Here is a 26,684-nt window from a genome sequence, read left to right as displayed (position 1 = left end):
AGGGAGGGAGGCCCTCGGCCCCTTACCCTTTCTGAGTGAGGTGATGTCCCACCCTGCTCCTGCTTACCCTCTGTGGGCTGCACCCACTGTCTAACTAGTCTCAATGAGATGAACTGGTTGCCTCAGTTGGAAATGCAGAAATCACCTACCTTCTGCGTTGGTCTCACTGGGAGCTGCACCCTGGAGCCGTTCCTATTTGCCCATCTTCTATTGTTTCTTTTAAAAGATCAATATCAGAAATATTTCTAATTATTAAAAAAATAAAAATAAAATCACATGAACTCCCCATAATTATGGTATCTCAATACCAAAAGAATATCAGAAAATTCAATAAAAATAAAATTAAGAATTCTAAGTGACTGTCTTTTTCCAAAGGTGCAAGTGGAACAAAGTCTGTGAGTCTGTTAAAATATATACAGTATTGACTGGGCTCCTCAAGAACAAACTCAAATGATGAAAGACATTTAAGGTAGAACACATTTCAGTTTCAGCATTATATTCACATTACATATTCTTAACACTCAATGTCAATTCCAGTAACAATCAAAATAAGATTTAGTCATGTGTCTTGAATCAGCAAGAAACCTGATTCCTTACAACAACTAAAAACTACCATAACTATAGTTTGCATATTGTCATGACTGTCCAACTGCAAGAGAAAGTAAATGTAGTCACTTTCTTCATGGCAACTTCATGGGAGGACCCACAAAGTGCGATATTTCATCAAGTTCAGATAAGTTGATCAGGTACTAAATTACCTGCTTAGACTGAGTCCACTTTTTTTTTTTTTTTTTTTTTTTTTTCAGATGAAATTTCACTCTGTTGTCCAGGCTGGAGTGCAGTGGCATGATCTCAGCTTATTGCAACCTCTGCTTCCGAGATTCAAGAAATTTTTCTGCCTCAGCCTCCTGAGTTGCTGGGATTACAGACACCAGCCACCATGTTTAGCTACATTTTTTGTATTTTTTGGTAGAGACAGGGTTTCATCATATTGGCCAGGCTGGTCTTGAACTCCTGATCTTAAGTGATCCACCCACCCTAGCCTCCCAAAGTGCTGGGATTACAGGCCCACTATTTATTTTTTAAGAAAATTTCTACCCATGTGATCCCTAGAAACTTAATTATTTAGGATAAACTGTCTGCTTAAAGGCTAACAATAGTAGAGTTTCCCATCATCTATCCTTGGTCACTTCAGTTCAGCAAGGCCCAGCTAAGGCATGGGGTGAATGTGCTAGGCCTGACAGAAAGTGCCAGAGAAGGCTCAGTCAGCCTTAGTAAGTGCAAAATTGCAGAAGCCATGGCCTCAGACCAAGACTCTAAAGTGACCCAAATAAAGGGAAAGAGAGTGTGACCTTCCTAAGATTTCTATTCCTGGAGATAAACTTTTCAATCCTATTCGTCCAAGCTTGTAGACATGTCCTCCTGTTTTTCTTTGTCAACTGCATTTAATCACATTTATCTTAATTACTAAACCAAATTACGGCCAAATGTAGTTACTTAACACTTGAGTTGAACTATTTTGAGACTATTTCAATTCGGTATTTGTAATATTCTTCTTAAAAGTCACTTTTCTTGTATAAAATTATTTCTGGGACTCTATCCTCTGAAAGACATTTTTAAAAACTCATTTGGCTTAAACAAAACAGTGAAAACCAAGGTCATAGCTCTCAAGAGACTTTTCCTTAAAAACAAAGATCAATTCACACATGTGAAAGTAATAATGTAACACTAGATCTTCAAATTTCCCTTTGAAGTCAGCCTCCCTATCTTAAGCCTGTTCCTTGACAAAAACACTCTCAAGACCCCATTTTTCTCCATTCCTTTCCTGACACTCCTTCCAAAATTAACCCCGTGGGTGGGGATTTGGTGACAATTGTACTTCTGGCACTAACTGCAGCTTTTTGATGATTATAGTGGCAGGAAGAAAATACACACACACACACAAAGGTCAGATTAAAGCATTAATATATTCAACTAAGGATAGAGAATCTTATCAGAAATGGCCACACAGAGCCAGAGAAGATGCAGCAAATCTCAACCTGGTTGTCCTTGCCCTTTGCATCCTTTAATGCGCAGTGACACGAAGCACACAGGCATGGTCTTGTCAGATCTGAGAATCGATTTTCTTGCATGCTCCCAGATATGATGCCGTATTCTAGTTTGTGCCTGTTATTAAGCTATTGTTTCTCAGTTTCACACCTGCCTTTCTATACTCTACTTTCCAATGGGGATGATATCCTGCAAACCACATCTCTGCTTTGCCAGCCAGCATCCTGTTAGGCTCTGCCAATAGAGGGGAGCTAGGGAGACTCTGGGAGGACAGAGGAAGAAGGCATGCTCTTTCCTGTCCACTTCCATTTCTTTTCGGTGTTACCCTCATAGCAGCACCTCACACATACAGCTGCAGCTGATTCCAGTAGAAGTTAGTTCCTTTTTCCAGCTTCTTTTCACACTCCCAGAATCAGCCTCTTTGTAGCCCTCAGAGGTGCTAGGACCATACAGGTAGACCCCCTTCCTCTAAAGTCTGAGCCTTAGATCCATGAGGCTGAGGATACTCCTGTGAGCTCCTGAGATATTCACGCTAACTAGCCTGAACACCCTCCTCCAAAGGTCTGAGTCCCAACAGTGCTAAATTCCCCTCAAAGCTCCTGGGTTCTGATAACTTCAATCTCTCCCCTGTGTTCCCTCAGCCCTAGGATGGCAGCTGCTTCATGCAGTTACTGTCTCGATTTACCTCAGTATTGCCTTGTTGCTTTTTCAGTTCTCTATTACCTGTTGAATCAATTCCCCACAGCCAATTCTCCCTGTAGAAATAACTAGTTTAGTTTCTACTTTACCAACAAGACCCTGGTTGACATAAAAGTACATGTTTTTGCTGATTCAAAAACTTAACCACTGTCAAGCATTGTACCATTACCTATTTCACAAAGTTCAACTGGGGATCAATGAAAGAGGAAAGGAGAAATTATTTCCAACCATCCCAGGCCAGGGATGCTAGACCTTGATCAGCTGGTAGAGAAAATAATGACCACATGCCTAAGGAAATACCACCAGATCGAAAAAGTCCAACTGCCAAGGAACTCCTGATATTTTGGGAACCCTGTATAATTATTGAAAATATTTAGCTTTGTACATTCCTTATGTGGACACCTTCTTTGCCATCTTGTCCCCTATACAATGCAGTTGTTTCCCCCACCACCCCCCACTTGCCAATCTCAGAATAAGGTAAATTTGTGAAGACTGGAGTTACAACCACCCAGCGGGTACGTGCCTTCTGACTGAAATGAAATGAAATGCAGCATTTCTTTAAAAGCCAATTATTTCCAACCTGTTCCATTAGAGTCAAACATGCAAAATGAGCATGTAACATATTGACTTTTGTGCCCTGTGGCATCTGGGGCCATAAATGTCTTGCTTATCATAATACTCATCTTCATAGTTCTTGCAAATCAGACCCTCCCCGGAGAGCATACATGGCCCAGTCATAACTCAGGATGGCAAGGAGACAGGCTGCCTGATGTAACTGGAGCTGGTCTCCTGCCCTCCACACTTCTGCACACATGGCTGGACCTGCTGCATTCACCCAACCTGACCATGAGTCAGGAAGCCTCTCCATCTGCAACTGAGCAGATGGCAGATCATCCGCTGCAGCCGGTGCCATTCCCTGCAAGAAGGAAACTGGGCTCCCAACAGGGTTGCCCCTGGCAGGGCGATAACAAGGGGAGCCCTGGTGAAATCCAGGGGAGGAACTTGAGACTGACCTGTGTTCATGTCTTAGCTCTGTCACTCACTCATTCACTGTAAGACTCTGAGCAAGTTACTTAACCTCTGTCAGCCTCAGTTTCCCTCCTTGGAAAAATGGAGCTGATAATGCCTACTTTATAGAGTTGTTGTGATGACTAAATAATGAAATGTGTATATAGCTACTTATTCAGTACCTAACACGTTGTAAGCACTTGAGAAATAGTACCCATATCGTTAATGTTTTTTAACAGATATTAGCAGTCTAATGGAGTTCAATTGCTGCGGGACTATGTTTTCAATGCATCACTTCACCACCTCTGCTGTGGGTATACTATAAGCAAAAAGGCAGAAATGTAAACTTTATGAATTCTTTAAAATGATCACTTACTATTCCCCTCTGAAAATGCACACCCTCCTACCCTTCCCTACATTTTCTCAGCTCCTCACCATTCTCACTTATTCTCCCCTCACTCCCTTCACAGCTCCCAAAAAGAGAGTAGGGGTGGGTTTTCTGAGTTCTTCTTCTAGCACTGTCTATTGCTGACAAGTTTCTTATATGTCCTGCTGACTATTTGGTGGATCCTAATGAGTGTGTTCCTGAGGGTCAGCTAAGAGCACCAAGGGTACTGCTTTTCTAAGATCCAACAGTAAAACCACGGGCATCCAGCAGAGGTACATGCAGTGTGCCCATATCAAACCCTAAACTTCCATGCAGGTGTGGCATTTGAGATTCACCAGGGAAGCTGTATAATTACTTAGAAAGAGTACCATCTGATTGTTCCTTTCTCTGCAAGTGCAATCTCTCCTAATAACATCACCCAACTGAATGCCTCCTAATTCTGTCGGAATGCATTTTAATTATCGCTGCTTCTTATGTTGGTGAGCTGTTGCTGGAGTTTTTGATTTGTGATGTAAAATAGGGAAGCCATAAAATATTTTGGTGACAGCTCTCTGATTAGGCAGCATTGCAGCAAAACAAGTTGTCACAATAAAACTGATTAATCAAGTTGTCAGAGTAAAACAAATTAATGCCACAAAAACCTTTCCTAGAAATTACCTCCGTATCTGGGGTATTTGACTGATGGATTCCTTCTATTAGCAGAAATTTCCATCTCATGAGCAACTCTTCCAAGTCTGCACTTGGGATCTGAGTTGGGCCAGTCACCCTGTAACAGGGAAGCAACTGAGATCCCAGAAATATATTTGCAGAGGGTGGTCACTGACTTGATTTTTAGAGATGCTTTGTTCCTGCCTAACTTCTCGGGAGACTGTTAGTACCTGCAATATAATCTAGGAGCAATAAAGCTTTAACGCAAAGTAAATGCAAAAGCCATTACTGAAGTCCTATCAGGGTGTCTAGATTCAATTTATTAAGATATTTAATCACAGTCCTCTGGCTGGAAAGGCACTCTGCAGTTCTTCTTGCACATTTAGTATGGAAAGACCTCGTCTATACTAAAGATGGCAATCACAGGGTCTGTCTGTCACAGTTTATTGTTACATAGATGGTCATGTTTTGTTATGCAGAGCCCCATCTCCTCACAACCAGAGATTATTGGACCAGAGATGAACATGACCACTTTTCCTGGTATAAAATGATGAGCTGAGGTATGACATTCCATCTTTCAAGATTTAACTAGAAAATATTGATAAAACAAGCCAGTTAGCTATGAGAGCTGAAGGTGATTGAGTACCATAAAGTAATACAGGGCCATTAAGGGTCTTGGCAAATCAAAGTTATAATAAGTAAAAGCTTTAAGATTGAGAAAAGATGGAGTGAGGCAGAAAAAAGTCAGTGGGTAGCAAAAAGAACAAGAGACAGTAGCCTGTGATAGTTAGGAATTGGCATCAATCACTTGAGAAGGCTTCATTCCAGAAAAGTCTCCAGGTTCAATTCCAATTTGTAGCCTTAGAATAAAATCCTCCATACTTTTGTTTTGTCTTGTCTTGTTTTGTTTTGTTTTGTTTTTGTTTTTAGCAGAGTCTCTCTGTCACCCAGGCTGGAGTGCAGTGGTATGATCATAGCTCTCACTGCAGCTTCTGTCTCCTGGCTCAAGCAACCCTCCTGCCTCAGCATCTTGAGTAGCTAGGGCAGGCTTGTGCCCCCAAGCCCATCTAGTTTATTTTCATTTTTTGTATAGACAAGATCTCACTCTATTACCCAGGCTGATCTCAAACTCTTGGCCTCAACTGATCCTCCTTCCTTGGCCTTCCAAGTTGCCAGGATTTTAGGCATGAGCCTCCAGCACCAGCCCCCTCTTTCCTTGAGAAAAGTGGAGTGGGTTTCTTTCTAGCAAATGCTTTACAAATGCAGGAGAAACTGACAGGGCAATAGAGAAGGGAAAGAGTGTGAAGGGGATCCACAGGAGAGTGAGCGGTATTCAAACTCTTCATCAGAACGAATATCACCCGGTGTGCCACACAAAACCACATGTTCTGCATACCATCCTTGAGCACATGTTAACTGGTACCAGTTTATGGGAGCCCCACAATAATGCTAGGATTCTCAGACTACCTCGGGATTGGAAGAAAGGGCTAAACCCCAAAACACTGGTTCTCGGACATCTCCAACAGGAGCTAATCGTTGTAACTGGAGTAAGTAGATATTTATTAATGCAAAACCAGGGTCCAGAAGTGGGGTCCAGGCTTTGAAGGCACTGAGCACGTCATCTCTCCTCTGACATTAAAATGCCATCCTCAGGAGGCTGTAGCTGTACTGCTTTTAAGGGCAGAAATCTATTAATATATATTGGAGGGGAGGAATGATACAGAGTGGAGGAGGGTGAAGTTACTGTAATCGGGTCTAGCCCGAAATAATAGCCTGGGATCATACTTTTTGTTCTTTCAACCTCGTAAGGAATAAAGGGTCAATACCTGCATGAAGTGTGTGCACACACACACACAGCACAAATTATTTGGATATATATGAGTTCAAAAAGCTGAATTATCAAATATCAAATGTTTTAATTATCCTAAGCAATATCCTGTTGAAAATATAAAGCACCTAAATTTTAAATGTTCAATAGAATGAATATGTTTCATCCATCTCAGTACTGCTGTGCAATTCAACACAAAGATTACAGATCTCTGAAAGTAGATTTGGCAATGGGAAGGTGCAAGGTTAACTCAAATTTAATTTCAAAGTGAGGGCAAATGCGCATCTCCTTCAAAGAGGCGATGGGGGCAAGGAGCACAGGACTAGAGTTTATGAAAGTTTAAGATAACTCCAGTCTGCACCGTTCTTTATCACTCACACAACTGTCTCACTCACACCAGCTCATTTTAGTCCTCCTTGATACAACTCTAAGAACTAGATACTGTTATTACTATCATCATCTCTACTTTATAGTGGAAGAAACAGGTTCAGAGAGATCAAAAGAATTTCCACTAGCGAAGGACATCCCTTGTGCCAGCCAGAGCCTTCAAAGTCATATGGGCATAGTACTTCTCAGAAGCATTTCTCACCTATGCTAGCCAAGACCCTAAGTGAAAGGTGACCTAGCAATAGGGCCACAGATTGGCAGCTCCAGGAGACTTTAACTCCACCCTAGGTGACAGCTTCTGCCTGCCTGGAAAGGCAGCACCACTAAGTATCATCTACCAAGCTCTTTCCCAATCACCTTCAGCTCTGACCAAAATGCAGCCCCTGCTCATCCATCCTCATTCCCACATAGCTCTGTGCTTCTCCTATGCTTGTTGTCCTGTCACCATGGCCCTCTTGCAAATCCAGTACTATGAGCCTTTATTCCACTGTGAAAATATCTGCAACTACGTTCTCCACCCTTCCTTAAAACCTTCCGTCTCTCTCCAAGCCTTGCTGTTACCTTAATGTCTCTCTCTCAGAATGATGCCCGCCTCACCTCCCATAGCTAAAAAGCAAAGGCCCACTTTTTTCACTCCCTGCACAGTTTTCTGAACATGCCCCATTGTTTCATACCCCCTTGCCTTTGTTTATGTTGTTCTCTCTACCTGCAATGCTTTCCCGCCACCCTATGGCACCCTCATCTCCAAATCCTATCTTCCTGACAAGTGCTAACTCATCTGCCAAGAGTAATTCATGTCTCTTCTCTGGATGGCCTTTTCTGACCACCTCCTTCTGTCATAACTATGCCCTATATGGATTTCTTTCATAGACATACTAAATATTTCATTACAGTAATTTGTCTATATATCTCTCTTCCTACTATGCTAAGAGTTTCCAAAGGACCAGGATCACATCTTATTCATTTCTATGTTCCCTGGCAGTGCCCAACACATAGTAAATGCCTTATCAATATTTACAGAATAAATAAAAGTAAGAATGAATAAACTGACAAAGCCAAGACTCTGACAAAAGTCTTCTGATGTAAAACCCATGATCCTTTCACCACTACAATCAAGCATATATAATAACAACAGTCAAACCAGCAAATGGGAAGCCAGAAGAGACTGGGAAGAAAGTAACAAAGCAGAAAGTCACTGCTGTTCTGCCCCTGATCCTCACCTTCTTCTGCTGAGCAGTGCCAAGAGCTTCAAGCCCCAAACAACTTTGAAGAAGGGGCTGACACCAGTGCCCACTACCCTTGATCTCTCATGTCACTGTCATATTTCTTGTACATCAGAGATGAATTCTAGAAACACCTAATGTGCAGAAAGAGAGGAAACTAAGAGATCACTTGGTCTGCCTCCTCACTTTGAAGATGAAGAACTAGAGACACAGAGAAATGAAGTAACTTGTCCCAGGTCACCCAGCAACTTAGAAATGAAGTAACTTGTCCCAGGTCACCCAGCAACTTAGGGACAGAGTCCAGGCTCTAAAACCCTGCCTCCTGCTTCATTGCTTCTTTCTCTGTACTTGTGGCCTCTCATGATGTTGGAAGCAGGAGATCATTAGCCTGGAGTTCATTAAATCCACATGACTTGGACCAGTTTTGTATACCCAGATATCACAGGAAGGAATTCCTGCCTCTTCCCCAGCCCTGGCCTTGAACTCAGACAGACCTAGGCTTAAACCCAATCAGTACCACCGACTCATCTAATGAAGTGGTACAAGTGAGTTAAACTCTCTGAGCCTCAAATTCTTCACCTGTCTATGTTAGGGATGTGATATCCTTCTCTCAAAGTTGATGTGAAAATAGATAACATGGTCTATGTTGATGCTCTTAGCAAGGGCTTGGCATGCATTAGAAGCTTAATAAATAAACATCTTAAATTGGTTTCAAGTCACGAGATTGGTCATTTGAAGGATTGTTTCCTTGCAAAAGAAGTTTAAAGTCTTCCTTAAAAACATTCTGCCAAGAGGTAGACACTCCCTGACCTACCGCTGTCTTTTATTCTAAAGAGTTGTCCATATTTTGCCTAAGTCAAAAATGCTGCTTCTTTAACATGACAGGTATTTTACTTTCATAAGCTATTTTATAAACTCACTATCATCCAAAATAATTTTTCTCTGTTCAGGCAGTAAAAATCTATTTCATGTGGAATGAAACACAGGCTGTTGGTTAACTTCAAAGCTTTTTAGTATTTTCATTTTCTATTCTAAATCAGTGTTGTGTTTTTTCTAAATTGGTCCTGTTCTTTTGTTACCACCTGGTTTACTTTCCTTCCTTTTTAAATTTTTTTATTAATTCAGTTTTCTTTTTAATCAAAGATTTACATGCACATAGCTTAAAGTAAATAGTTCTATAAGGCTTATTATTAAAAATCAGCATGCCCCACTACCACTACCACAATCTCCATTTCATTTCCCACTGCCTAGAGGTAACCACATTCAAATTACTAAACTGATTTTCTTTTGAGTGTACTTCTATGTTTCTAAATAACATGCTTGTATTACTGCTTAAAAAAAAAATAGTTAATCTCTGTTGACTCATCTGGAAGAGGCAGATTTAACTCCCCTTCTCCCCCTTCCTATTCCCACCTTATAAATGGACACCTCCCCATCTCTCTGACCCCATTCTCCCCATGAAGCCAGATGGTAAATTTGGATAGGTCAATATTTAGTTTCTACATTACTATTACCATATAAATATTCATCACAGCCTGGTCACTTTTACACCATGATTAGTTTTTCATGCCTGCACAACATTTTGTTTCTCCTGTACTTAATAATGGTCTTGTTGGTTTTCTATGTACTTATCATTAATTTAATTCCAACACTTTCCTAGTTGTGCAAATCTCCTCTCAATGTATTCAAACACATTAAGCACTCTATCAATTCCACATTCTTGAAGACATCTGTCTGGAGCTTCTGGCCTGCTCCAGTCTGAACTGGTTGCTCTCCAGATCTGCTGCACAGCTGCCATTTGGGAACCTCTTTTCACCAACATGCTGGGCATTTCCCCCACCTCTGTCTTGTGTTGGAGTCCTTTTTTTAGATCTCATGTCTTTCTTTTTCTTGGTTTCTTTCTTCATCTCAGTACATTGCACTCTTTTGCAGCTTCATTGGAAAAGTTATGCATAGGAAACAAATTTTTTGAGGACTTGAATGTTTTAAAGTGTCTTTATCCTACCGTCACATTAATTGGCTGTTTGAGTATAGAATTCCTGGCTGGAAATTATTTTCCCCTCAGATTTAGAAAGCATTGTTCCGTTGTCTTTAGCTTCCAGCATAGCTGTCTCTTATGTCCTGAAATTTTGCTATGATGTGCCTTGATGTAGCTTTCTTTTCCTCCACTGTGCTGATTCTAAAGATTCATGTCATTCATTTTGAGAAGTTTTTACTGGATATTTTTTCCCATGTGATTTATCTATTCCTTCCTTCTTGAGCTCCAATTATTTGGATGTTGGGTTTCCTGGAGACCTTTCGCTTTGCTATTTTTCTTTCATATTTTCCACCTCTATCTTCTGTTCTACTTTTGGAGATTTGCCCAACTTTATTATCATTCCCTAATTAACTTATTTAACAAGTTTTTGGAGTACCTACTAGGTACCAGGCAATGTTCAAGGTGCTGGAAATGCCATTGTAAAAATAAAAAAATAAATAAAAAACTGTCATAATTGATCATACAGTCTTTGGACCCTATTACTGAGTATTTTGGTTTTGCTATCAAATTTTAAATTTCCAAGAGATGTTTGTGGTTATTAAGTTTCCTTCTTCATAGCAGCCTATTCTGGTTTGGGGCTGCCCTATCTTCTCTTATTTCTCTGGTTATTTTGATAGATTTCTTTGAAGTTTTCTTATTCTTATACTGTTTTCAATTCCTCCACATTGACATTATTTGTTCTGGTTTATGTCTTTCATTTTATGTGCTTTCCTCAAATATTTGGGCATCTACTCATATTTAAAAGTGGTGTGCTAAAGCATGGATTGGAAGCTCTGTATTGATGGCTGGGGCCTGTCAACCTTGGTCTTTACAATAGGTCAACAGTAGATCTGGCTATTCTATCCTTAAGGAACCCCTGGTAGTAGTTTCTTTAGATCTTTCCATTGAACTGGTCAGATTTCTCAGAAAAAAATCTTAGAGCTACAACATTTAGTATATTAACTTTTACCCAATCTTCCTAGTTCAGTACAATTATACCATCTTCAACTGCCTTATATTCTTGATAGAGCGAATCTCAGTTTTACTTTGCCATAATGAGAGATGAGCATTCTTCTTGATGCACAGATAAACAATAATAACAACAATATAATTTGTTATTTATTATTGCATTAAAAATTACTTCCAAATTTAGTAACTTAAATATTATCTCATAGTCTCTGGGTTGGAAATCTGGACAGGACTTAGCTGTATGCTTCTGCCTAAAGGTTTTTCACAAGGCTGCAACAATATGTCAGCTGGGGATGCAGGCTTATCTGAAGGCTCAACTGGGGGAAGAGCTTGGCAATGTCCTAAATTTTATCTTTACTGAGAAGGCATTTCTAAAACATAGCAGTGTTTTCCATCTAGACAGCCTGGGAATTTTCAAATTAATCAAATTCCAGTTTCTGTTTGTTTATCAGTACTTTCTTCAATTTATCTCTGTCCTCTTGCATTTTACCCCAAGCAGCAAGATGCCAAAATACTTGAGGAAAGCATTTTACTCGAGACAGCACCTTCAGTACTTTGCTTGGAAATCTCCGAAGCTAAATCACTCATTTCATTAGGTACATTTCCTACTTCCCACATTACTGCAAACAATGTTATGTTTCTGCCATCACCTAACAAAGATCTCTCTTCTTCCAGGTTTTATATTCTCACTTCCTTTCGAGCCCTCAGCATTATAGAAGTTCATAATTTCTACTAACAGTCTGTTCCATTTAACTTAGGTTTCCTCTAATATATACATCAAAAAATTCTCACAGCCTTCATCTTCTGGTCAGTCAAAAAGGCACTTCGTACTTTTTGGTATTATTTTTAATGGCATCACCCCAGTGATGGTACAAAAACCTATATTCTATATCTATTGCTATATTTTCAAAGTATCCCAAACCTAGCAGCTTAAAACGTTAAATGCTATTATTTTGCTAATCCTATGGGCCTAGAATCCAGATGTGGCTTAGTTAGGTGCCTCAGCTTCAAGATCTCTCACAAGGCTACAGTCCAGGGGCCAGCTGGGGCTATGGTCTCAACTGAAAGCTTGACTAGGGGAAAATCCATTTCTAAGCTCTCTCACATAATTGAAGGCAGAATTTAGCACTTCATGGGCTGCTGGATTAAAGGCCTGACTTTTTTACTTGCTGCTAGTTGCTGGCATCCTTGGATTCCCAGCCACATGGACTTCTCCATAGAGCAGTTCACAACATGGCAGTTGACTTCACTCAGAGTAAGTGAATGAGAGAGTGAAAGAAGGAGACCCAAGACTGAACCTTGGGTCTTTTTTTATAACGTCATTTCACAATGACGTTATAAAAACGTCATATGTACTTTGTGTCTCATGACTAGCCAATAGAACATGGGAAAGTATGACATGTACGTGTACTATGTCATACTTTCCCATATTCTATTGGCTAGTCATGAGACACAAAGTCTAGTCCTTACTCAAAGAGAGGCCATTACACAAAAGCATCAGTATCAGGAGTCAGGGGTCATTGTGGTTTTCTTGGAGGCTATCTACCACAATAATATTATATCGTATCGAATAAAAGTAAGACAACATATGCCAAAGCATCAAGAAGTCAAAATAACAGAAACAGAATAGAGAGCAAAGGCCTTCTCTTCAGGTTAGTTATTGCCAGTCTTGCATTCTGGCTTTGCAGTATTCAGTACCACACTTGACTGCTTTGCTGGTTGGTAACACAGACATTCCTAGACCTCTAAAATTATGGTTCTTTTTTAAATTATGGTTCTTATGCAACTGTTTTTATGTTATTTAATTTGTGTAAGTCAAGTATTGTGTAACCAGGGGAACCATTGTAATTTGGATGAGAGAAATATATACCCAAGAAAGTAATCACAACATCCATGAAATTTGTGGCATTAGAAGGAACCTCAATTTTCTGGCACAACACTGACAGTTTCTGCTGTAGCTCTTCCAGCTTTCCTGTTTGTCTCTCTTGACTTCGTACTGAGATCTGTTTATAATATTCCTCACTGATTCCTCACTAATTAGCAGCTAAGCCATTCATCTATTCATTTGTCAACCTCAAAGCACTGACTGAACACCTGCTGGGTACTAAGTTCTGCACTAGCCTCACACCCCCAAACTCCCTACCACTACAGATTTAGTCATGGTCTCTGCCCTTCTGGAGCATACAGTCTGATGGGGGGTGAGGGTAAACAAGTGAAACCATACTTACAAAACCCTTGATCTGGGACTCAAAATATGATCAAGAGTTCATTGAGTAGACAAAGTTGGGAATACATAGTGGGCATGTCAAGGATACAGAGGACCCACAACAAAAACCTACCAAATCAATTGTGTTTGTTGTCTAATAGTGCTTCCCAAATATGAGGAAATGGGAGAAGAATCTCATGGCTGGTGTCTGTGCATGTTTCAGTAAATTCCATTAAGATTTTGTCTGCCTGAGAGTATAGACCATAAGTGGGAATGTTAAAGGCTATAGATGAAGGATAAAGAAAGACATGTCAGGTAGAACTTTCTGGCCCAAAACTATCAAAACTTGAAGTGGGCTGCCATCGTAAACACTCTTCTATTTGATACCGGTGAACTCGTCCCTAAATACTGGTGGGACCTCAACACCAGCCAGTGTCCAGGCTCTTGACACCATCACAAGAATAAATTCAAGGACCAGTCAGAAAATAGTGGAGGTATGGATATTTATTGGGAAAAATATGCACTCAAGAAAAGGGAGTGCAGGTATACTCAAGAGAGTCACACATAAGTTTATGGAGTTTCTGTCTTCCGGTGTTGGGGTTGCAAGGTGAACTACATGATCTTTTAGTTCTGTTAACATCTCTGCAATTTTAGAATATAACAAATAATAAAATAACAGTAACCCTCCTTTCCCTAGAATGGAAATATTCTATTACTTCAAGTACATAATAAAATCCAATATTTCAGTATTGTACTTGGGAATTAACCCCTGAACAAGACCAAATGCAAATAAAATTATTTTTTAAGATAGATTGAAAGGTCGAATATGGCTACTGATTTCTTTCTTCACTGACACCATGTAAAAATAAAGAAGGTTCCTGAATGAGAGAGAAAACCACTTAGAACCCATATCCAGAGCTGAATTCTGACCTGTTTTAAGTGACTAAGCTACCTACTAGTGCCTCACTGATAGAGTAGTTGTTTATGACATTATTTGACTCACACAGTGAACACTGAGGATACCATGAAAGCTATGCAACTTCCTCCTCCTCCCGCTCCCAAAATGCACAATGACACATTTATTCAGAAAGTTGCTTCCTGTTTCAGAGGCTCCCTCACCTCCCTAGAGCTCATGCACAGATCTCAAGTTGAGGAGCTTAAATAACCAAGATTCACAAACAGCTAAGTGGGACATGTGTCTCTGAGGGCTTCAGTCATAAAATGCATTGTTCCCTTTTCTTCTCAAATATATGGGATGACAGTGACAAAGGCAGATCTGACAGTCACCAGCTGCACCCAGCCACTGACAAGAGACTGAACAATATAGAAAGACCAGAGAGAGATCACCAAATTATACATTCCTTGAGCACAGGGTCTGTGTCTGCTCTATGTATTGCAATATCCCAAGTAAAAAATAGAGCGAGATGGAAAGACTCACAGAGATTTTTTTTTTAAGGAGAGACATAGATGAAGAGAAAGAGATGGGAGATTGGATTACAAAGAGAACTTGAAGAGATAACAATACAGAGAGAAAGAAACAGAAGAGTTATGAGGAACTAGGATCCAGGACAGAAGTTTCTTAACATCAGTCACGGCCTCCGAACAATTAGCTGTATGGCAGCTGTAAGAGGACTAAGTTGGCCAACTGTAAAACTATTTAACATGTTAGGACTTTAATCAACAAGAACCAGTGGACTAAGCACAGTGACTCACAACTGTAATCCCAGCACTTCGGAAGGCAGAGGCGGGTGGATTACTTTAGGTCAGGAGTTCGAGATCAGCTTGGCCAACATGTTGAAACTCCATCTCTACTAAAAATACAAAAATTAGCCAGGTGTGGTGGTGGGTGCCTGTAATCTCAGCTCCTCGGGAGGCTGAGGCAGGAGAATTGCTTGAACCCAGGAGGCAGAGGTTGCAGTGAGCTGAGATCATGCCACAGCACTCCAGCCTAGACGACAGAGTAACACTCCGTCTCAAAAAAACAAAAAACAAAGAACCAGTGAAACACTTGCACTTCATGTTCTTCTTATTTACACAGGTAACAAGCTGAAGTAAAAACTCTACTTCTCCAGCCAAAAACATTTCCTCCAGAGAGCCAAGCTCCTTTAAAATCAACAACAAAGTGATGAAGAAAAAGAAAACACATTAAGCACTTCCGCATTGCTATATTTAGATTCAGCCCAAAGACCATCTCTTAGCCTTCCCCTTCTCTCCAGCTGGTTCCAATTTCAGCAAAACTCCTCAATTAAATTGCTACCAATTTTCAGTCTCCTGTTGAGGCTTCTGGCCCATGTCATCTGCAAGAGTGGCTGGAAGGAAGATGGCAGCTCTGGGAGCAAAGGTCAAGTTTCAACCTATATACCTCCTTAACAGACATCCCTCAGAAGACCCCACCCTGGCCAACACTGGGATATGGCTTAAGGGTCCTAAAGCCTCCTCTAACCCTGCTCAGGCCAGGAAGGTGGGAAATGCAGCACTGTCAACAGAACTGGCATTGAATCCCAGCTCTGCCTCTTCCCATCTAGGTGGCTTAGCTGGTTTCTTAACCTTGCCTTGCCAAGCTCCAGCTTTGTTATCTGTAAAATGGGAGAAAAGATATCCACTACATTGAGTTGTTGCATTAGATGTGACTGATCAGGTAATGCATTTAGAGAAATCCTATCACGTGGTAGGAATTTAACAAACATCAGCTGCTATGATTAAGCTGACACTACCACTCCACCTCCCACAAAGTGTTGAGGTTTGCCTATGTTCGAGCACGGACCACACTGTATTGAAATGATCCTATGACAGCCTGTTGCACCACTACGCTGTTGCACCATCTCCAGTGCCTATCCTGCCATAGGGTCTTAGTGTTTGGCAAATGAATATGGTGGGAGCATATTACATGTGGGGCCAGCTCACATTTTTCCTTATCAATATGACTTGGAAAAGATCCACGTAACCTACCCAGGCTTCTGGAAATTTCTCTGTAACATGATATTCTTTGTGGTTTGTTCTCTCCTTGATTTGTCTATTCAACCTCCCACTCTTCAAAACTAAATCAGTCACTTGAGAGGGCCCCCATGTAGGGTCTGTGGACTTAGCAAAGCTTTGAGCAATCCGGTAGAGGAAGAATTAACATTTGCAAGGGCAACAAGTCTCAAGCCAGAGGTCCCAGTGCCGTCCTCCTCTGCACAGGCAATAACATGCCGTGTGTTGTCTCCAAGGCAGAAACAGCCCAAAGAATCACTCAACCAGCTCCAGGAAATGGCTAAATGGCAGGTCAAATTGCCCATAACTTTGACGAGGAGGGTGGCTGGATAATTCTAGCACTTCTCTGGGGAGAAATGAAATTCAGAATTCAGACATCAAGAAAGGGAATCATAAAGAAAAAGAAAACACCCTGTGCAGAATTTACATCCTGCCATAAAATGGGGAAGGACTTAGGATGCAAAGGCATCCTTGTATTAGCAGAACGTGTTTGTCAGGAAACAAGCTCCCCCAGCTGGATCAATCAGCTGTTTGCCTTCAGATGATTCCTGTCAGGGTCGAACAATCCAGACACTTGCAATTAGAGCATATCAATTTGTTTTTAAATTATAAGCCTGCCGGGAAGAGTTGACTCCATGCAGGAAATATGCTACTAGGGCTCTGGGGCAGCCTCCCTCTAGGAGATGTGGTGAGACCACCAATCTGTCCAGACCCAGAAGGCAGAGAATTTATGTGCCTGTGTGCACAGCCAAAGTCAAGGAGCAAAGGAGGTGAGCAAGCTCAAACCCAACTCCGCCCCACTCCAGAGGCACTGGGCTGCAAATGCCTAGCATGGCCTCATTTCAGCACAGGCACAATTTGCTATATATGCCCTCCTCTGTGTAACTGGACACTGACCTAAGTGTCCTTGCAATGCCACAGGGGATGCACTTCTCTTTGTTCTGTCATGTGTGTTTGGAGTCCATGAAGAGCTTTGTGGGGAGAGGGTATCCTAGGAGCCGGCCTGATGGCCCCTCAGGATTGGAGCATCACCTTCTGTGTGTAATCTTCCCTTGCTCCTCATCCTTGCAGCAAAGGCATCGTCTGTGTCAGGTGAAACAGACAGGGTTGTTCCCATCACCTGCAGGGCCTCATGGCCATCTTCATGGAACTGAACACAGCCTCTATTCCAATAAAGGGTTCAGCTCTCCTTTAATAAAAGGTGCCAGAAAGTATCCTGGTATAGTCAGAGGGCAGTGGGGAGACTTTATCTGCCTAACTTGCCCATCATCCCACATGGTGGAGGTGAGAACAAGGACACACCCCTGGAGGTTTTCTTAACTGCTCTTCATTCCCCCATCCTCTTTTCTGTAAGCCCTTACCATCCAGTGTCCCTACTTACCTCTCTCAGGAACCCCCACCCCTTCCACATGTAAGGAGAGTCCCATTCCTGAATTCTTTCTTAGAGAAACTTTTCTTATAAGAGGTCTCGGCTGGATCTCAGTGAAGCCATTCCCCATCTGTGCTTCTGCTCAGTCCTCGAGATTTGAGAAGCCACTGTCATCTCCTGGGGAGGGAGAGATATGGGTGCTTCAAAGGCACATAGGTCTCTCCTCCCCAGAACTAGCTACAACAGCTTCCTCCTCGCTTTCTGAAGTGCAAATGTACCTCACTGCCACAAAAACTCATTTTCTTTTGAAAACCATATATTCATCTTAGTTATAGGACTTTTACTGTATTCCTTGAGACACAATAATCTTGACCTTTTTATGATAAAGGATCTTTCTCTCCTTTTTGGACCAGTCCATTACAAAGTGCCCTTAAATACCTCGGTCTGTGCTATCTAGGACAATGGAGGAGTGCTTCTAGTTTTCTCTCTTTACTATGACTGGAAACGGGGTAGGAACCACTTTGCTCTATTCTGCTGCAAGGTATCTCCAACATCCAAGGTGCAAACCAAGGTATCTCCAACATCCCTACCCAACCCACAAGACCAGGCATCCAATCCACCTTTCATCAGTTCTGCTGCTCCAATGCCAGCTGCTGATGCAAGAGCATCTCCAAAGCGGGACCCGGAAACGCAGCCTTCCCAGAAGGAGGGTGAAGGTGGCTCTCCGGACCTCAGGAGCACTTGTGATGCAAGGTCACATTGACTTTCAGACTAGAAAGCGCCCACTGATCACAGGCAGGCTCTATTGTAAACCTCAGAACTTTAGGGGTCTTAGGTGGCTGTCAGTCCTTTCTAACCAGCTTCTGCCCCTTGATACTGACGTCAAGGCCTCCAAAGTTGTCAAAACCCTTTCTCTCTCTACTGGAGTCTTGTATCCAATTGGATACAAGCTGCCCCAGAAGGAAGCATCATCTTGGGCATGATGTTCAAAGGTGGAAATCTCTACAGAGTGCTGAGAGCTGAAGGCACTCTCTCTGCCTCTGCCTGCAGCACTTCCGGCAGGTGAGGACTAAGTCCTTTGTCCCCAAGGGGGCTCTCTGCAGTGCATCACAGAGTGCTCCATGGGAACCTCTATTATTTACTCCTGTACACCTGGCGTTCACTCATACTGCATTATAATTACATGATTCTAGTCTGTGATCTCCTTGAGAATGGACCCACACTTTTTTCAACTCTAGTCCCAGTACCTGGCACTGCCTGGCATACAAAGATGCTCCATAAAAGTCTGCTTAATAAATTTGCAAAGCCATACATGGATATCAGCGCCCTCCAGGGAACCAAAATTATTCAGGACTTTCTAGAAAACCTCCTTCTCTGAACTGCATCAGCTCCCACCTCAGCCACAGTTGAGCATTCCCAAGGGTGAGTCCAGTTCTATAGTCAAAGAACAAGTCTACTATCTACTGCTGAGATGCAGAGCAGAATTAACTAGCCTGGTGCAGCCAGATGCCCCAGAGGAATATTTTTTTCTTCTTATTTTATTCTAATTTATTAAATTTTAAACAGCCCTCGAAGACTCCAGCCTAACACAGCCTTACACAAAACAATGTGTTTATTTCCTATTAACAGGGTAGAGGAGACAGCCCTGCTGTGGCAAAGCTGTGAATTATGGGAGAAAAACTACCTTCTTGTTTCTCTGTGCAGACCCCGAACTCCACCCACAGCAGACCTAGCTGGACCTGGCACCCCATACAGAGGTCAAGACCCCAGCTCCCAGGCTGCCTGCAAATGTAATGTCCTAGGGCCCTTGGATAGCTGGCTGTCTGGGGAAAGCAATAGGTCAGGAGGCTGAGACCAAAGTACCTAACAGCCTGGCTAGGTTCTCTGGCACCTAGATGATAGTTGCATAAGATTCCTCAAGAATTTTCTATGAAAATAAAATTGCTTCCAGGACAGGGAGCTCCTAGAGCTCAAGAGGGTCGCCAGGACTGTCCTGAGGTTGATTGTACCCATGCCTCCATCGTTACTACCTTAGCTGAGCCCTGCCCCTGGTTATAAGGCATTCCACAGCAGTCTTTTTTATACAGGGACATCCTGAGACAGCATAAAAGCAAGTTATGCAAATCAATGGCAAGTAAACAGGGCTTTAAATTGGGTGATCATATAACTTATCCAAATTAGGACACTTTTGAGAGTGAAAGAGAATGCTATTAACCATTAAGCCAAGATAAGGAATAAACTGTGACTGTCCCAGCAAATTGGATGTGTGGCCACTCCTAAGCTTTCAGCCCATCCCTGACCCTCTCTCCATCCCTCACCCTGTCCTGAGACTCACCCCAAGAGCAAGCGGCAAGGATGACATGGGCATCTAGGATGAAGTACAGGTCAAGGGAGGGACAAGGCCTCAGAGAAACGGATGAGAGCCAAGCATAGATGTTCATGTTTCCTGGCAATTGTAAAGGCCATTATCACATGAAATTGGGGGTGACAAAATAGCCTGGGCACAAGTTTCTGCTTTGTATGTGCCCTTTTGTGACCCCGTGGAGCCCACCTCTAAATGAATGAAGTTTTGTGGGGAGCAAGGTTCTGAAAGGGTAGGTGGGAGGCAATCCCAAGTTCAAGTCCTTCTCATTCCAGGTTTGCCCCAGTCTGGCCCTGTGCCCTGTATTCAGGGGTGGGGCAGCAGCTCCTCCCTTTGAGCTTTGTTTGCTGATCACCCTGGGCCTAAGGAGGTTTAGGTCTTCATGGGGCTAAAGAGGCCACCCTTCACCCACTGGTGGCCTGAGTGACCAGAGATCGTCCTTAAGAGAGGATGAGTGCTGAGGCACTGAGCATGTGCGCTTGTGTGTGTGTGTTTGTGTATGTGTGCTGGTGTGGATGTATATGCTTCCGTGTGTGCTGGTATGTGTATGTGCTTGTGTGTGTGTGTGCCAGTGTGCATTTATATGCTTCCATATGTGCTGGTGTATAGTGTGTGCTTGTGTGTGTGTGCATGCTTGTGGACTTGTGTATGTGTGTGTGCATCTCTGCGTGTATTTGTGTATTGTTTGTAAGTGTGGTTGTGCGTGTGCTTGTGTGTGTACTTGTGTGAGTGCTTGTGGGCTTGTATATGTGTGCCAGTGTATGTGTGCTTCTGTGTGTGTGTATGTGTACTGGTATGTCTGTGTGTTGTGTATGTGTTCTGGGCTGTGCGCATATACACTTGTGCATGTGCTGGTATGTGTGGGTGCTTCTGTGTGTACTTGTGCACCTGTGCCAGTGTGTGTGTGCTTGTGTATATGTTTGTGTGTTTACATATGTATGCTGATGAATGTGTGTTTGTGTGAATGTTTGTGTGTATGCATGTGTTTGTGTGTCAGCATGTATGCTTGTGTGCATGTTTGCCCATGTATATGTACAGTGTGTGCTGGTGTGTGTGCCTGTGTGTGTTTGTGTGTGCTTATGCTTGTGTCACAGTGTGTGTGCTTGTCTATGTGACATGGTGTAGGTGCTCAGGGATGCTTTTGTGTCCCCTTCTCTCTGTGAGTATATGCTTGCTTGTATGTGTGCAAAAGGGGCACAGTGTACCTTCACATAGCCTCCTGGAACCAGAATTTTCTCTTTCCTCAAGCATTGCAGAGACAGAGAGAAGCAGAAACACCAGCAGAACAACCCCCTTCCTTCCCTAGCACATCCTCTGTGGGAATCTTCCTAAAACCATACTTTCTGCCATCTGCTGAGTAGATAATTGTGCAAAGGGCCCTGAGGCTGAGATGACCCAGATAGCTTCACAAGCAACATTTAGGCACAACTGGCTGTGGAGGAAATTGTTCCACTGGCATTGGATGGAGTAGATACTTGAAAAGGTGTTGATAGATCACAGAATTCAAGAAGTCTATGTCATGCCATGCCCTCATCTGCAGAAAAAATTTCTCCCAAATATTCTTCTGGGCAAAGATGCTGAGTTTGACCTTGAGTACCCAGCCAGATGCCCCAGGATGCCAGGTTCACTGGACACTAAGCAAGTAGAAAACATGAGGTGATGAGGGCAGAGTCACTGGTCAGCCCTCCCTTCAAGGAAATTAAACTGCTAATTAACATGACTCACTCTTGACAGGCAAGACTGAGAAGCTGCCCAGGTCAGGGTGGTAACAAGATAGTACCAGCCAGCAAATATCAGCCCCACAAAGCCTGGCCAGCCCATTTCTGCGAGATCCAGCCCAAAGGGTAGTCTCTCTGAGTCAGGAAGTGCAACATTCCACGTAGAGTAGCAAAGAAGACGAAACGGAGCCCTCCAGGAGCAGAAGCTACCCCAGGCCATGAATCCAAGTATAGAACTTGGCTCTAGTGACACTAGTGGAGAAAATCGCTGATGAATTCCACCTCATCATAAGGGCCTGAAAGATGCACCAAGCCCAGCAACGGCAAACACTGGGGAGCTCCAGTGGTGTGCGTGTGTCCAGGCTGAGTTCAGTGAGCAGCAGAAAGGTTCACAGAGGCGTGGAGGCAGGGCGCCTGGTAATCATGTGTGGAGGGGAGCAGGGACACTTTATCAGGTGTAGCATCAGGGCAACGGGACTGCCTGCTTCCCGGTTCGCAAACCAGCTGGATACTGAAAGCTGTTGCCACGAAGAAGCTCTAACTGCTATGCTGAGCAAGGCAGCCACCAGAGAATAAGTGCATGGCCTCAGGCTGGAAGGAGAAGGATTTGGGGACGTGCCCACTGGGATTATGTGCTGGAATAATGGTTCAAATTACCACGCTACAGCCTCATCTCCTCATATAGCTCTACTTGCCCTTAAAATCCTCCTGCTTCCCTTTTGGGATCTTGATGATGCCTACTTACGGAGTTCATAGAGTTCCAGAGGAAAGGAAGGAAGGATGCCCCTGGATCCAGGCCTCCCACTTCTGCCTCTGATAGCTTTTCCTGTTAGTCTTCCATTCTCTTTCCTGCCTAAATACCCAAACCTGAGAAACCTGGCCCTCCTGCCATTTCCTGAGCTAGACGGCTTCTGCCCCATGTCTTGCCAGGGCTAATGAAACGGCAGGTGACAATCTCAGGTGCTTCAAAGACAAGAGCTCCAAAGCCCCTGCAGGCAAGAAATGAGCTAATTTTACAATTTGCCTGATTGAATTCTACCCTGCTTTCCCAGGCATGTCCAAATATAGAAACCAGCATCTACACAGGCCAGCGAAACAGGGGTTGAGAGAATAACCACTATCACTCTCTCAGTAGAGGATAGCCATCTGCTCTTTCTTCTGTGGTTTCCCCAAATTGGTTCAATATGTACTAAGTACCCACCTGGTGGGAAGCCTTGTGCTGAACATAAATCTCATAAAGGGATGACAAGAGTCACCAGTCTGCCCTCAAGCTGCTTCTAGGAAAAGCCTAGGGGTGAATGCAAATGATACCCACGCAGGAAAGGGACCAAAGAGAACCAAGGACAAAGCCGCCAGAGATTAGCGGAGGGACTGATGGAGCTTGTTGGTTTATTCGGAAGTCTTCAAGAGGACGGGGCGTTTTCGACAGGCTCCAAAGGACAGAGCAAGTCCAAGAGCTCGTCTTCGTGGAGGAGCAGAACGTTGTGATAGAGTGAAAAGAACCTGTCATTTCGCATCAGAAAAACTCGGGATCAAACTCTGGACATAGCACTCACCAGCTGAGCGATTTTGGCTGAGATATTTAACCTCTGTGTGCCTTTTCTTCATCTCTAAAGTGAGAAGAATAACTCCAGCCTCCCAAGGTGGCGGCAAGGATCAAATCAGCTAACACTGGTAAAAAGCCGTGTCTGGCACAGAAAAGGGTTCAATGAATATTAATTTATTAATTCTGGACATTGCACTAAATAGTCTCCACATTAACCCCACACCGTCCTTCTAAACTGTTCTCAGGCTGAGAAGATGGAGAGATGGGTTGAGAGTTGGGGAGCAGAGCAGAGGTCACCACTGATGTTCGAAGCCAGACATTGCTCCCAAGTGTAAAACAATAAACAACTTCCACTTGCTGTTATCCCTGAATCCTTCTCCCTTGAGTTATTACAGAGTTTAAAAGCAAACTGAAGTCAACATTCAGAACATAAGAGGCATATGTGCACACACACACACCGCCTCCTTTTTGTAAGAAAAGTTGCCATGGAGATGAAACAGAGAAATAGCAAAGACACAGAGGAGCCACTGAAATGGCTATAATTAATTTAAAGCATTAAAAACAATTAAAATTGTATTAAAGCAAGTTCATTTGAACAAGGCATAAATAGGGTAAGCAGATCACATCAAGCACGAACAACGTAAACCCTTGCTTTGGGGGGTTGGAACAGCCACCCTCGCTGTCTTCAAAGAAGGGAAACAAATTATTGCACAATATTCAGAAAGAATAAAATATGTAAGCTAATTTATCTAATGTTTCTGAAAACAAGGCAGTTCTCCAATAATTCTGTTTCCACTATACCTTAATGCCAGGTTGAAAAACAAAATGAGAAAAGAAAAATTACATCCTTATCAGATAAATGGATCTGTGTTTCTTTGTCCATCACCGCGACCACAAATTGCTCATCAATGAGAAGAGGGGAAAAAGAGGGGACCAGCACTGTGGGATGCCTATGGAATACCATCCACTATCCTGGGCACTTGGCACCATTTATCTCATTAAGCACTCTTCCACAAGCTCCACAGGGAAAGTGGGAGTGGTCCTGTCCTAGCAACATGGCACTCAGAAGGACATGTAACTTATTCAGAGTCTCACAGCTCTTTGATCAAGAAATAAGCCCATGAACTCAGATCTGTCGGGATTCCAAGGCCCATCCTCTTGCTGCCATGCCACTCTGCCTCTTATGGAAGAAACCAGAATGGTACATGGGACAACAGGCAGCCAGGCTGTTGTTTTTAACACCTATGCTACACATCTTACAAATGTTTGATTTAACCCTCACAAGAAGCCTCCATTTCACAGAGAAGAAACAACAGAGCTCACCAAGTTCAGCTTGCCCACAATAACACAACCAATAAGGAACAGAACCAAGAGTCACTTCCAGATCTGCCTAATTCTTTAAAATCCCAACCTCGACATTTGCTCCCGTCTCTTGAACTTCTGGAGCATTCATGTCCACCACATGTCACGTCCTGCCTTGGACTGCATAGCATTTGCAAGGGCATGGGGAGGATGGTAGCTGGGTTTTTTTTCCTCCCCATTAAGACAGTTGGGGATGGCAAAGAAAACTTTTCAGAAGGGGTAAGTTTCAAGGTGAACTTTGACTTGGACAACTAGTGAGGCTTTCTGAACAGGCAGAGTTCCTTCTGTTTATGAGACCAGATGAACCTGGAAATTTAGAGCTGGGGGGTGGAGGGCCCCAGGACCAGGACAAACAAAAGGGTTTTCTGGATGAAGTGGCCTGAAGCCCCAGAGCCTAGATGGAGAAGCAGACCCACTTATCCAGGGAAGACTGACCAGGGAGTGATGCTGAGTGTCACATCTAACCCAAGTGGGAGAGTAAGTCAGAAGGTTGATAGCAGGTAAGTCAGATGTAGGACAAAACCGGGAACAAGAAACAAGTCAAGAGAGCCAAAATCCCAATGGGAGCACATGTGCTGGAGCCTCTTCATTCTTTGGTGTCTGACATGCATGTCCCAGGGGCAGGTGGATGGCTCTAAGGAGCTAGGCACCAGGGCCAGCTGACCACCAGCCAGGACTCTGCAGTGGAGACACACCCATTGTTATGATACTGAAATACATCATGCTAGTTATACACATCCAGCTCCTAGAGCCCAACCAAGGCTCCTATCACTTGACCACCCACCCCACCTCTTGGCCCCCTCAGGCCTCCCCAGACTCCAGCAACTTCGGGCTGACCAACCTGCCAGCAGTGTTCGGATTGACCAACTGGACACATTCGTGAGCAAATGCTTTTGCATATCACCCTATGCACTCTGTATGATAAAAACTTACCAGAGTGGCACCTTGAATCTTGATCCCAACCATGAGATGGATGAATACTATGATTTTGATTTTATGCAAGCTTTAGGGGGTTAAGCAGCAGCCTAAAAGAAGAAACCACAGGAGAGGAAGGCTAAGAAGTTGGCACAAGCAAAGGGGGAAACCAGGAAATTGAATGACTGGCATCTGCTCTCTCATGGCTCAAGGAACTGAGCTCAAATTTATTTCCTATGGGGAAAAATTCCATGGGTCACAGGCAAAAATCTAGACCAGAAGCTGTCTATAAAGAAGCCATCTTAGTGGTTAATTAGCCCACTCCCCGGATACATTAAACACAGATGGCCAGGTTTGAGAGAGAGATTTATTGATCAAAGAAAAAATCAGATGTGTGATAGAAGCTGTGTAGTACCTCCAGTAGCCTCCTGCCTGTGACACTATGAGAAAAGTAAGGGGGTAAATAACCCCCTCCCTCCTGACAGGGAAGATAGAAGGCCTGGCTGGACAACTTGCATCTCCAGAAATATTTACTCCTCCAAGTAATTTAATAGTGCACACGATGTAGCACAACACAATGTGTATTTCAAGTTATAACTTACAGGAGAATAATCCCCTAAGCCTTGATAAACTACAGAGAAAGGCTCAGACCACCCACCACAGAGCAGTCTGAGCTGGGAGAAGTCAAAGCAGAAAAGAAGCAAGTGAGAGCTCACAAGGTGGAAGGCAAGGGCAGGTGGGAGGAACAGAGTGTGGGTTCATTCATTCCTGCACCCAGCAAATACCTGCTAGGTGCCTCTATGTTCCAGACACTGTTCTAGACAGTGGGGATAGTAAAGTGAACAAGAGATGTATATTCCCTGCCCTCATGGGATTTCCAATCTAGTTGGGGAGACAGACCGTATAAACAAATATATAATATAATGTCAGGTGATAAACAGGTAGAGCTAATGCACAGATCCAGGGTCCAGGATGTTTTTGGTGTGTTTGCAAAACAGCAATAAAGCCAATCTGGCT

Source organism: Saimiri boliviensis, chromosome 6 (genome assembly GCF_048565385.1).
Source record: "Saimiri boliviensis isolate mSaiBol1 chromosome 6, mSaiBol1.pri, whole genome shotgun sequence".
In the NCBI taxonomy this organism is placed as follows: domain Eukaryota; kingdom Metazoa; phylum Chordata; class Mammalia; order Primates; family Cebidae; genus Saimiri; species Saimiri boliviensis.
Note: the sequence above shows the minus strand (reverse complement) of the source record.